The following is a 12,022-nucleotide window of genomic DNA, read 5'->3' as shown; positions in this document are numbered from 1 at the left end:
CCAAATGCCCCCTCAACGCGCTTTAGCTACACCACTTCATTCCACAATGAGCTCTGTGCTCCCTAAGCCTCCAATCGGTCCCAATCAACAGCTTCAGCCACCGCAGCTCAGGCAACTGTCAAAAAGAGGGGTTATACTAAGCAACTGCCCTGTTACCGCAGTGGAGGAGACACTCTGTTTCTTGTAACGTGCTTGTTTATATTTACACAGCTATGTCCAATCCTTTTCCCCCAAACAGCAGCCCAGGTATAAAAAGGCTGGTTAATGTGGCGAGCCGAACGCAGTGTTCTGTCAACTGTGTTCTGCCACTTTCTTAGACATGTCTTCAGGGCACTTTGGATTCTCAATCTCTGCCCCTCCCCAGCTGACTTTCTCTTTCTCTCTTTCTCTCTCTCTCTCTCTCAAAAATAAACGTTAGGGGCGCCTGGGTGGCGCAGTCGGTTAAGCGTCCGACTTCAGCCAGGTCACGATCTCGCGGTCCGTGAGTTCGAGCCCCGCGTCGGGCTCTGGGCTGATGGCTCAGAGCCTGGAGCCCGTTTCCAATTCTGTGTCTCCCTCTCTCTCTGCCCCTCCCCCGTTCATGCTCTGTCTCTCTCTGTCCCAAAAATAAATAAACGTTGAAAAAAAAATTTTTTTTTAAATAAACGTTAAAAATTTTTTTTAACAAAGTGGGGGCACCTGGGTGGCTCACTTGGGTAAGCATCCGACTTTAGCTCAGGTCATGATCTCACAGTTTGTGAGTTCGAGCCCCGTGTCGGGCTCTGTGCTGACAGCTGGGAGCCTGGAGCCTGCTTCGTATTCTGTGTCTCCCTCTCTCTCTGCCCCTCCCCTGCTCACACTCTGTCTCTCTGTGTCTTTCAAAAATAAGTAAAAACATTTAAAAAAGGATTCTTGGAGCCCCTGGGTGGCTCAGTCGGTTAAGCAGCCAACTTCAGCTCAGGTCATGATCTCATGGTTCATGGGTTCGAGCCCCACATTGGGCTCTGTGCTGACGGCTCAGAGCCTGGAGCCTGCTTCGGATTCTGTGTCTCCCTCTCTCTCTGCCCCTTCCCAGCTTGCACTCTGTCTCTCTCTGTCTCTCTCTTTCTCAAAAATAAATAAATATTTTACAATTTTTTTTTAAAAAAGAAATGTCTTCCAGGCTGCTGCAAGAGGTGGGGACGGCAGAAGTGGCAGGCTTCCAGGCTTTCTTTGATCGATTTTACAGATTGGATTTTGTGACTTTAAAGCAAAACAAAAAAGAGAAAGGTGGGGGTAGAAGAAGATGAAGAAAACCACCAGTCTCCAGCATCAGTAATAATACCGTTTCTGAATACCAGACTTGTTAAAACACAAGCTAGAAACCCTGTATAAGTCAAGAAAAACCAAGTCGGAGGGCACCTGGGTGGCTCAGTCAGTTGAGGGTCCGACTTCGGCTCAGGTCATGATCTCATGGTTCGTGGGTTTGATCCCCGTGTCAGGCTCTGTGCTGACAGTGTGGATGCTGCTTGGTATTCTCTCTCTGGCTCTCTCTCTGCCCCTCCCTTGCTTGTGCTCTGTCTCTCTCTCAAAAATAAACATTTTTAAAAAAAGAACAACCAAGTCAGAAACAAACTGCCTGTGAGGGCTCTGAAGATGGACTTAAGCAGCTTCCTTTATCACTCAAGGCAAACAGTCCTTTATTTTTTTCTTTAATGTTTATTTATTTTTTTAGACACAGAGTGCCAGTGGCGGAGGAGCAGAGAGAGAGAGAGGGAGACACAGAATCTGAAGCAGGCTCCAGGCTCTGACCTGTCAGCACAGAGCCCAACACGGGGCTCGAACTCACAGATGGCGAGATCATGACCTGAGCTGAGGTCGGATGCTTAACTGACTGAGCCACCCAGGCACCCCAGCAAATGGTCCTTTAAAACTGAAGGAGAAGTCAAGAGTGACAGTCCTTCTCCCAAAGGAAAGTGGATTGGATGGGTCAGGTACAACCACCACACAGTCAACAGGCCTTTTGGACCTCAAGACAATAGCGTGCTCTCTCTCTCACATACACACGCACACACACATGCACACTCACACAGCAGCCCCGCGATACCAGGATTTCTCCCATGCCCTGAATGGGAAAGGACTCCATATTCTGAAGCCCCCCCCCACAAGAACTTTAGGCGCTCTCTCGAAGCTCACAGATGTGTGCCTAAAACTAAGAGGCATCACAAGGAGACCCACGAGGACAGCACAGAAGCCCAAAGGTGGTTTTTCATTTCCCCCAGTCTGTTCACTACTGTTACTCGTTGTTACCAATGCCTCGAGGATGCTGGTACCGTGCACTTAACGTAATCTCAGCGCATATCTACTTAACTGCCTGACATGAATTATCTCGCTTCATTCTGACAGCAATCTTACGAGACAGGTACAATTCCTTCTTTTCCCATTTGGTGAGGAAGAAACCAAGTTCAGAGATGCAAAGTGGCCTGGTTCACACCACACTCAAGATAGAAGAGCCAAGATTCGAACCCAGGTTTCTCTAACTCCAGACCCCAAACTCCTAGATCCCTCTTGCTGCCTGATACCAGAGCTCCCCTCCCCTCCTCCCGGCCAAATGTGACCTCAGGTGGAGAGTCAGGGAGGCTTGTGTTTCCAACTCCATTTGGGTTTCAGGGAAGCCACCCTATTTATTCCCTAGCCAGGGTTCCATATGCTTTTGGGGCAGTGGGGGGGGGGGTTGGTGACCAAGGGGAGAATGCTCTGAGGCCACGCCAAGTCCTCACGGTCCTGCAGTTTAACAGGACTTGGCTAAGTCCACAAAAGGAAGGAGGTACGCCAATGCAGTGTCACTCCCGCCTCCCAGGGCTGGCCACGTGACCATGCTTTTATAACAGGGTCATTCGAGAGGGGCACTCTGTGCTCTGAGAAACCGATTGCTGAGAATTCTTACTCAGGCCTCAAGGGCTTAGGGCAGGGTTCATTAATAGCCATTCCAGGCCTGGCCTAACTCTGTCTCTGGGCCTGCCTACGGGAGGCCCCAGGCATAAACATTCTTGTTTAGCCACAGCATAAACATTCACCCTGGAGAGGGGAGAGGGAAACATCACATTAAGAGTCCAGGTAAAGCTGGACTCTGGTGCCAGGCTTTGCTACTGGCCTTAAAAGAAAACTGGCATTTGGTTTCACTCTTATGTGGATCCTGAGAAACTTAACAGGAACCCATGGGGGAGGGGAAGGAAAAAAAAAAAAAAAGAGGTTAGAGCGGGAGAGAGCCAAAGCATAAGAGACTGTTAAAAACTGAGAACAAACTGAGGGTTGATGGGGGGTGGGAGGGAGGAGAGGGTGAGTGATGGGTATTGAGGAGGGCACCTTTTGGGATGAGCACTGGGTGTTGTATGGAAACCAATTTGACAATAAATTTCATATACTAAAAAAAAAAAAAAAAGAATACTGGCATTTACACAAGGCCAAAAAGACATCTGGGCACCAGAAGTGAAATCGTGAGGATGACGAAATTGATTCCAAGGGCCCCCATGGAAGGCCAAACATAAAGAAAATAAAGCCAACATCAAGATTCAAAAACATGGGCACCTGACTGTCTCAGTTGGTGGAGCGTGCAACTCTTGATCTTGGGGTCATGAGTTCAAGCCCCATGTTGGGTGCAGAGATTACTTAAAAAGTAAATAAACATTTTAAAACAGAGATTCAAAACAACTATTTAATTCCTAGATGAAGACAAGCCTGTTCTAGATCCCCAAAATTCAGTTCTATAAGCTACATATATGCCAAAGAGTGGATTATCTCTAATATATGGGAAGGTCTTACATATCAATAATTACAAAATGATCTAGCATGTACAGAGCATTTCTATGTGCCAACTGCTGGGTTAAGAACTCAGATGCATCATCTCATTTATCCATCGGTTTTTATTATAATCATTATCATCTTCTTTAACTTCACAGCTGAGAAAACCAAAGCACTAAGTACCTACATGACTTGCCACAAATCATAGAGACAGCAAGAGTCAGAGGAAGATGTCACACTCAGGTCTCGCCAAGTTTCGAGACTGTTTTTGTCACTGTAGACTGCTTTAAATCCAAGATATGAACGATGAACATTATACATGTTCCGTGTGTGTCTATATGTGTGTGTGTGTGTCTGTGTGTGAGTGAATCAGTCAGACTGTAGAGAGAGAGGGAAAAGGTCAGTCAGACTGTAGGCTAGGAGGAAGAAAGAGAGAGAATCAGACTGTAGGCCAGGTAGGAAAAGATTCCAGATTGCCTAAGGGGAGAGAGGGTCATGCCCTCTCTAGACTCCAAGCACAGCTAGACAGGTAAGTGAGTGGCCATATGAAAGGCAAAGGCTTTTGTTTTCACTTTATATCCACCTCCAGCCTGCCATTTCTACTGGGTATGGGAAACGGATAATGGGCTACTAGAAAGTCCTATGGGAGTTACCTCACCTGTACAATGGGAACAACAAGTACGCACCTCGTAGGACTGTCATAAGGAGTTAATATGTTGAAGTACTTAGAAGAGCACATTGTATATAGTAAGACTCATATATGCATTTCATAAATAAATGATGAAAATTTTGCATAAAGCTTCAAGATGTAAAGGGAGGCAAGGAGAAAAAAGGGAAATCAAGTGAGAGTCGGACTGTTAAAAAAATTCAAAGGATGAAAAGGAGGTGCATAGAAAGCAAAAGGACAGACTGAAGGCCAGAACCAAGCAGCACAACAGACGTCTGTTGGATACAGACTTCTGTTCAGTTAGTCATGCTCATAAATCTCCTTGACAGCTCAAGTCTTGGCCATTACTATCATCACAAATATTTTTTCATCTTTTTTGTTTTTGTGTAGGATACTGAGCTAAATTAGCTTCGTTGGTAAGAAACTGGGGCAATATGGCAAATGCCATGGGTTTAATTCTCTTCCAGGTCAGTTCCTGTCATTAAATTTAGTTCCACAAACATTAATCAATCCATTATTATGTCTAATATTGTTCCAGGGGCTGTAGGGAAAAGGAGATCAGTATAACACATGGTATCTGCCTTCAAGAAAATAATCTTGGGGCGCCTGGGTGGCTCAGTTGGTTAAGCATCCAACTTCGGCTCAGGCCATGATCTCGAGGTTCGTGGATTCGAACCTCACATCGGTTCTGTGCTGACAGCTCGGACCTCACATCGGGTTCTGTGCTGACAGCTTGGAGCCTGGAGCCTGCTTCGGATTCTGTGTCTCCCTCTCCGTCTGCCTCTTCCCCGCTTGCTCATGCTCTCTGTCTCTCAAAAATAATAAACGTTAAAAAAAAAAAAAAGAAAAGAAATCTTACTGACAAGGCAAGAAATGAAGTAATGAAAGGAAATGGAGTATAATGGTGAAGGATTCAGGGTTTGGCAACAAACCTAAGCTCAAATTCCAGATCTACCACATACTGGTTGAGTGACTCTGGACAAATGACTTAAAATACGTGTGTCAGTTTCCCCAATCATAAAACCGGGCTAATCATAGTACCTAGCTCAAAAGTTTGTTGAGAGAATTTAATAAGACCATGTAAAACTGATCAACATAATGCTTAGGTCATAGAAAGTACTCAATACATGGTAGCTATGATTATCCTTAATAAGGCAATATAAATGAGTATCATGTTACCACTAAAAACCTTCATGAAAATATGAAACAGATGGCAAGTTCTGGAAAGGCAAGTTCATAGAGAGGAATTCTCAAAGGAAATTGTAAAATAATTTGAACTGGACAAAAATAAAAATACAACAGATTAAAATGTGTCAGATACTTATAAAATTTGTAGATTAGGAAAAAAAACAACTCAGTAATCCAAGCTTCCACCTTAAAAATCCAGAAAAAAAGATCAAAATAAACCAAAAGCAAGCAGAAGGAATGAAACAATAAAGATTGGAGCAATAATCAATGGAAGTAAATACAAAACCAATAGAGAAAAATCAATGAAACTGAAAGCTTGCCTTTGAAAAGGCCAATACAATTGATAAACCTCTAGAAGAATAACACAGACAAAAAGGAAGAAGACCGGAGTTACCAACATGAGGAAGGAAGGAAGGGATATCATTACAGACCCCCTAGGAATTAAAATAATAAGGAGAAACTAGGAATAATAATTCAATACACATAAATTTGGCAACTTAGATACAGTGGAAAATTTCCTCTAAAAATACAAATTACCAAAACTCACCCAAGATGAAATTGATAACCTGAACAATCCTATGAAGGAAATTGAATACACACACACACACACAGACACACACACACAACAGAATATTATTCAGCCATTAAAAAGGAAACTTGTCATTTGCAACATCGATGGCCTTTGAGGAAATTATGCTAAGTAAAATAAATCATATGGAGAAAGACAAGTATCTTACAATCTCACTTATATGTACACTATAAAAAACAAACAAACAAAAAAGACAAACTAAAACTGAGCAGACAGGTACAGGGAACAGATTGGTAGTTGCCAGAAGCAGAGAGTCAGGGTGGGCAAAATGGGTGAAGGCAGTCAAAAGGTACAAACTTCCAGTTATAAAATAAATAAGTGATGGGGGGTGTAATGTACAGCATGGTAACTATAGTTAATAATACTGTATTGTATATTTGAAGGCTGCTAAGAAAACAGATCTTAGAACTTATCATCCCCAGGGCACCTGGATAGCTGAGGTGGTTAAACATCTGACTTCAGCTCAAGTCATAATCTCATGGTTCGTGAGTTCAAGCCTAGCATCAAGCTCCATGTTGACAGTGTGGAGCCTGCTTGAGATTCTCTCTCTCCCCCTCTCTCTCTGCCCTTCCCCCATACCTGCTCTCTCTCTTTCTCTGTCTCAAAATACATAAACTTTAAAATACTTTGAAAAAAAGAAGTTATCGGGATGCCTGGGTGGCTCAGTCTGGCATCCGACTTAGGCTCAGGTCATGATCTCACAGTTCATGGGTTCGAGCCCCACGTCAGGCTCTGTGCTGACAGTTCAGGGCCTGGAGTCTGCTTCGGATTCTGTGTCTCGCTTCCTCTCTGCCCCTCCCCTGCTCACTCTCTGTCTCTCTCAAAAAATGAATAAACATTTTTAAAAAAGGAAGTTATCATCACAAAAAAAAACGTATAACTATGTGTGGTGATCGATGCTAACTAGATTTATTATGTTTCACAATATATAAAAATATCAAATCATAATGTTGTACACCTGAAACTAATGTTTCAGTCAAATATATGTCATTAAAAAATTGCATTTGTCGTTAAAATCTTCTGAATAAGAAATCTCCAGACTCAGATGGTTTTAGTGACTAAGCCTATCAAATATTTATCCAATCTTGTCCAGAAAATAAAACAGGAAACATTTCTCAACTCATTTTATGAGGCATTACACAGATAACAAAACCAGACAAATAAGGTTAAAAAAAAAAGAAAGAAATCCAATTTCCGTCATGAACACAGACACGAAAACCCACAGTAATATTTTAGCAAATCTAATGCAGCAATTTAAAATGAATAATATTCTGTGACCAAGTAGGGTTTGTCCTAGCAATGAAAGGTTGGTTCAGTATTTGAAATTCAATTAAATTCCACCAAATTAACAGTGAAAAGAATACAAAGTACATGACCATAGCAACTGATACAGAAAAGACTTTTGCCACAATTCAACATGCATTCATGATAAAAAAATACCAACAGGCTAGGCATAGTAGGGAACTTCCTCAACCTGAGAAAAAGACATCTGAAAAAAGGCCCAACATCATAATTCATGGTGAAAGACTGAAGACTAACATCAGGAACAAGACAAGGACACCCAAAGTTTTGGTTTGTTACTCCACATTTTGTTTTCTACATTATTTAAGAGACTAATGCACGTTTAGGGGCACACACTGCATAAAGATGTAATTTTGTGATCAATACCTGAAAGGGGTAGGTGTGAAGCTATAAAGGAGCAGCATTTTGTATGTAATTTAAATTAAGCTAATATATGGGGCACCTGGGTGGCTCAGTCAGTTAAGCGTCCGACTTCAGCTCAGGTCATGACCTCACGGTTTGTGAGATCAAGCCCCGCATCATGCTCCATGCTGACAGCGTGGAGCCTGCTTTGGATTTTTCTCTCTCCTTCTCTCTCTGCCCCTCCCCTACTCATGCGTTCTGTCTCAAAACAAATAAACTGTAAAAAAATTTTTAAAAAAGACAGAAATAGGTTGAAAGTGAAAAGATGGAAAAAGATATTCCATGCAAATGGTAACCAGAACAAGAGAGCAGGGGTGGCGATACTAACATTAGATTCAATAGACTATAAATCAAAACAGCTTACAAGAGACAAAGGATGATATTATTTATTAATAAAAGTTTCAATACTGCAAAAAGATATAATAATTATAAACATTTACATACTTAATACCAGACCATCAGCATATACGAAGCAAAAACTAGTTGGAGACTTCAGTACTCCACTTATAATAGATAGAAGAGCCAGACAGAAGAGAAACAAGGAAATAGAGAACCTGAACATCACCATAAACCAACTAGATCTAACAGACATATATATACAGAACACTTTAGCCAGCAACACCGAATTCATTCATCTCAAGTGCCCATGGGACATTTGCCAGGAAAGACCATACGTTAGGCCATAAATTATGTCTCCATAGTCAAAAAGATAGATATCATTACAAAGTATCTTCTCTAACCACAACATGATCAGGTTAAAAATCAATAATGGCAATAAAATGGGAAAATTCTCTAATGTGTACAAATTAAATAATACACTCTTACACAACCAGTGGATCAAAGAAGAAATCACACGGGAAGTTAGACAATGAAATGCAAATCAAAATCCCAATTAGATACTATCTGACACCATTAGAATGGCTACTATCAGAATAAAAAACCACACAGAAAACAACAAATGTTGGCAAAGACGTGGAAAAACTGGAACTCTTGTACACCATTGGTGGGAATGTAAAATGGTACAGCAGCTGTGTAAAACAAATCAGTGGTTCTTCAAAAAAATTAAAGATAAAATTACCATACGATCCAGCAATTCCATTTCTGGGTATATATAAAAAAGAGTTGAAAGCAGGGTCTCTAAGGAATATCTGTACACCCGTTTCATAGTGGCATTATTCACAATAGCTAAGAAGTGCGAGCAACCCAAGTGTCCATCAACAGATGAATGTATAAACGAGATGTGACATACACATACGATGGAATATTATTCTGTCTTAAAAAGGAAGGAAATTCTGACACAGGCTACAACACAGATGAACCTTGGGGACATGGTGTTAAGTGAAATAAGCTAGTCTCACAAAGACAAATACTGTAGGATTTCACTTCTATGAATCACCTACCCAGAGTAGTCGAAATCACAGAGACAGAATGTAGAAGGATGGTGGCCAGGGGCCGGGGGGGGGGGGGGGGGGAGAAGGAATGGGAGTTATTGTTCAATGGTTACAGAATTTCAGTTTTTGCAAGATGAAGGAGTTCTGGACATGGATGGTGGTGAGGTTTGTATAATACTGTGAATGTCCTTAATACCACTGAACTGTACTAAAAATGGTTAAGATGTTATATATATACATATATATATATATATATATGCATGCATACATAATATACAAATATATATTTATATATATACTATAGATAAATATTATACATAAATATATATAATATACACACACACACAAATACAGTGAAAAATATTCATAGAACTATGTACCAGAAAGTCAATTTTAGGGTATGATAATTAAATTTAAAAGTATATATGAGAGGTGCCTGGGTGGTTCAGTCAGTTAAGAGTCCTGCTTTTGCTTTTGGCTCAGGTCATGCTCTCACGGTTGTGCGATCGAGCCCAGCGTCAGGTTCTGCACTGGGTGTAGACCCTGCTTAAGATTCTCTCTCCCTCAGAGGAAACAAAACTAATATAAAAACAGGGAGGGGGACAAAACAGAAGAGACTCTTAAATATGGAGAACAAACAGAGGGTTACTGGAGGGGTTGTGGGAGGGGGGATGGGCTAAATGGGTAAGGGGCTTTAATAGGAATCTACTCCTGAAATCATTGTTGCACTATATGCTAACTTGGATGTAAATTAAAAAAATAAAATTTAAAAATTAAAAAAAAAGATTCTCTCTCCCTCTCTCTCTGTCCCTCTTTGAGACAAAGAGAGAGAGAGAGAGAGAGAGAGAGAGAGAGACAGAATCCCAAGTAGGCTCTGTTCTTTCAGAGTGGAGCCCAACACAGGGCACAATCTGAGCTGAAATCAAAAGTCAGATACTTAACCCACTGAGCCACCCAGACGCCCCTCACCACAGCTGCTTCTTACTAACCATATTGTTATATGTAGGTCTACTTCATGTTTTTCACTGCTATATATTATTCAATTGTATATCAGAAGTCATTCTATACATTGTCATGTTCATGGACATCTGGATCTACTCTTTTCCCTGCAGCCAGAAACTGTGTTGAGATTTACTTTCCATAATTTGTATTATACAAATAGATCTGTTTCTACTATCTCAGAGCCCAGGGCCCTTCCACTCTGACCTGCTCTTTCCATCGGCCCGTGGGCTGAGAGTGGACACTTTCTGCCCACTTGCACTACAACCTGTCACATGTCACAGGAATTGTGGTCAGGATCGTCCATTTTTTTAAACTGACGCATCAGAAAACAAAAATGACAAAACAAAAATGACAAAAACTGCTGCATCTAGCTAGAGATCATACAAGTATTCAGTGTACTGCCTTATTCACCTTTCTGTATGTTTCAAATGTTTTCAGAATAAGAGTTGGAAAATACAACACAAGAAAAATAAACTACAATAAAAAGGCTTGGCTGGCTTTGCCTGTGTGCACAAAGAGATAGGACCCTTTATAGAGTATTAAAGATAGAACACAATACTGGTGGTAACGGGTGGTTTCCCACCTGCTCGCTCTGGACCCAATGGCGCCATACAACTGCAGAGGCTGCAGAACACTTTTTCCCATGAAGTCCAGAAAGTTGGCCAAAGCCCCTACGTGGAAGGCACTCAACTAATAAAAGGGGCCTAGTTATCTGAATGCAGTTTTCATTCTCAAATTCTGCTTATCTGAATGCAAATAATTTTCATTCGCTGGGACCCTACTTCTAACAGTGAGGTAAGTACACAAGATGGTGAAGCAGCAAGACAAAACATATCCTGATTACTTAGTCTCTGATAGGATCCATGCTAAGTAATTAACCACCATTCAAGGAAGCAGCTACTTTTCACAGCATTCTTTTACAAATGAGGAAATGGAGGTTGACACTTTAAGCCTCATGAAGTGGCCAAACCACAACTATCTAACCTAAACCATCTATTTCCACTGCACTGTTTAAGGTTCCTTTAAAACATTATCCCTCAGGACGCCTGGGTGGCTCAGTCGGTTAAGTGTCCGACTTTAGCTCAGGTCATGATCTCAGGGCTCCTGAGTTTGAGCCCTGCGTCGGGCTCTGTGCTGACAGCTCAGAGCCTGCAGCCTGCTTCAGATTCTGTGTCTCCTTCTCTCTCTCTGCCCCTCGGCCACTCATGTTCTGACTCTCTCAAAAATAAACATCAAAAAAATTTAAAAAAAACATTATCTCTCAAACCAAATGTCAAATAACAGGGCACTGTTTAAATATATTGTGTTCATCCAAATGATCAAATATCAAATACTATGCAGTCATTAGAAATCATATCAGAAGAATCCCTGGGGTGCCTGGGTGGCTCAGTCCGTTAAGTGTCCAACTCTTGATTTTGGCTCAAGTCATGATCTCACGGTTTCTTGAGTTCGAGCCCCAACTGGGGCTCTGCACTGACAGCTCAGAGACTGCTTGGGATTCTCTCTCTCCCTGCCCCTCCCCAACTCATACTCGCTCTCTCTCTCTCTCTCTCTTTCTCTCTCAAAATAAATAAACTTTAAAAGAAAGAATATGCAATGACATGGGGAAACAATTATGGTATATTAACTCTGAATATATTACAAATCTAATCTTTGGAGAGACCTAGAATAATCCCAAATTTGTTTAAAAAATGGGTATGTTCTCACAGAACACAGGTAGGA

General features: G+C 41.5%; 1 protein-coding gene across 5 annotated transcripts in view; it reads right to left on the bottom strand.

Annotated features, from left to right (window-relative positions):
• Positions 1-12,022, bottom strand: part of TMEM164 (transmembrane protein 164) — a 173,250-nt gene that overhangs the window by 69,066 nt on the left and 92,162 nt on the right. The gene's annotated exons all lie outside the window — the stretch shown is intronic.

The sequence above is a fragment of the Prionailurus bengalensis genome, chromosome X, assembly GCF_016509475.1.
Source record: "Prionailurus bengalensis isolate Pbe53 chromosome X, Fcat_Pben_1.1_paternal_pri, whole genome shotgun sequence".
Lineage (NCBI taxonomy): Eukaryota > Metazoa > Chordata > Mammalia > Carnivora > Felidae > Prionailurus > Prionailurus bengalensis.
The sequence above is the reverse complement of the archived record's forward strand: the minus strand, read 5'-3'. Positions and strand labels throughout refer to the sequence as shown.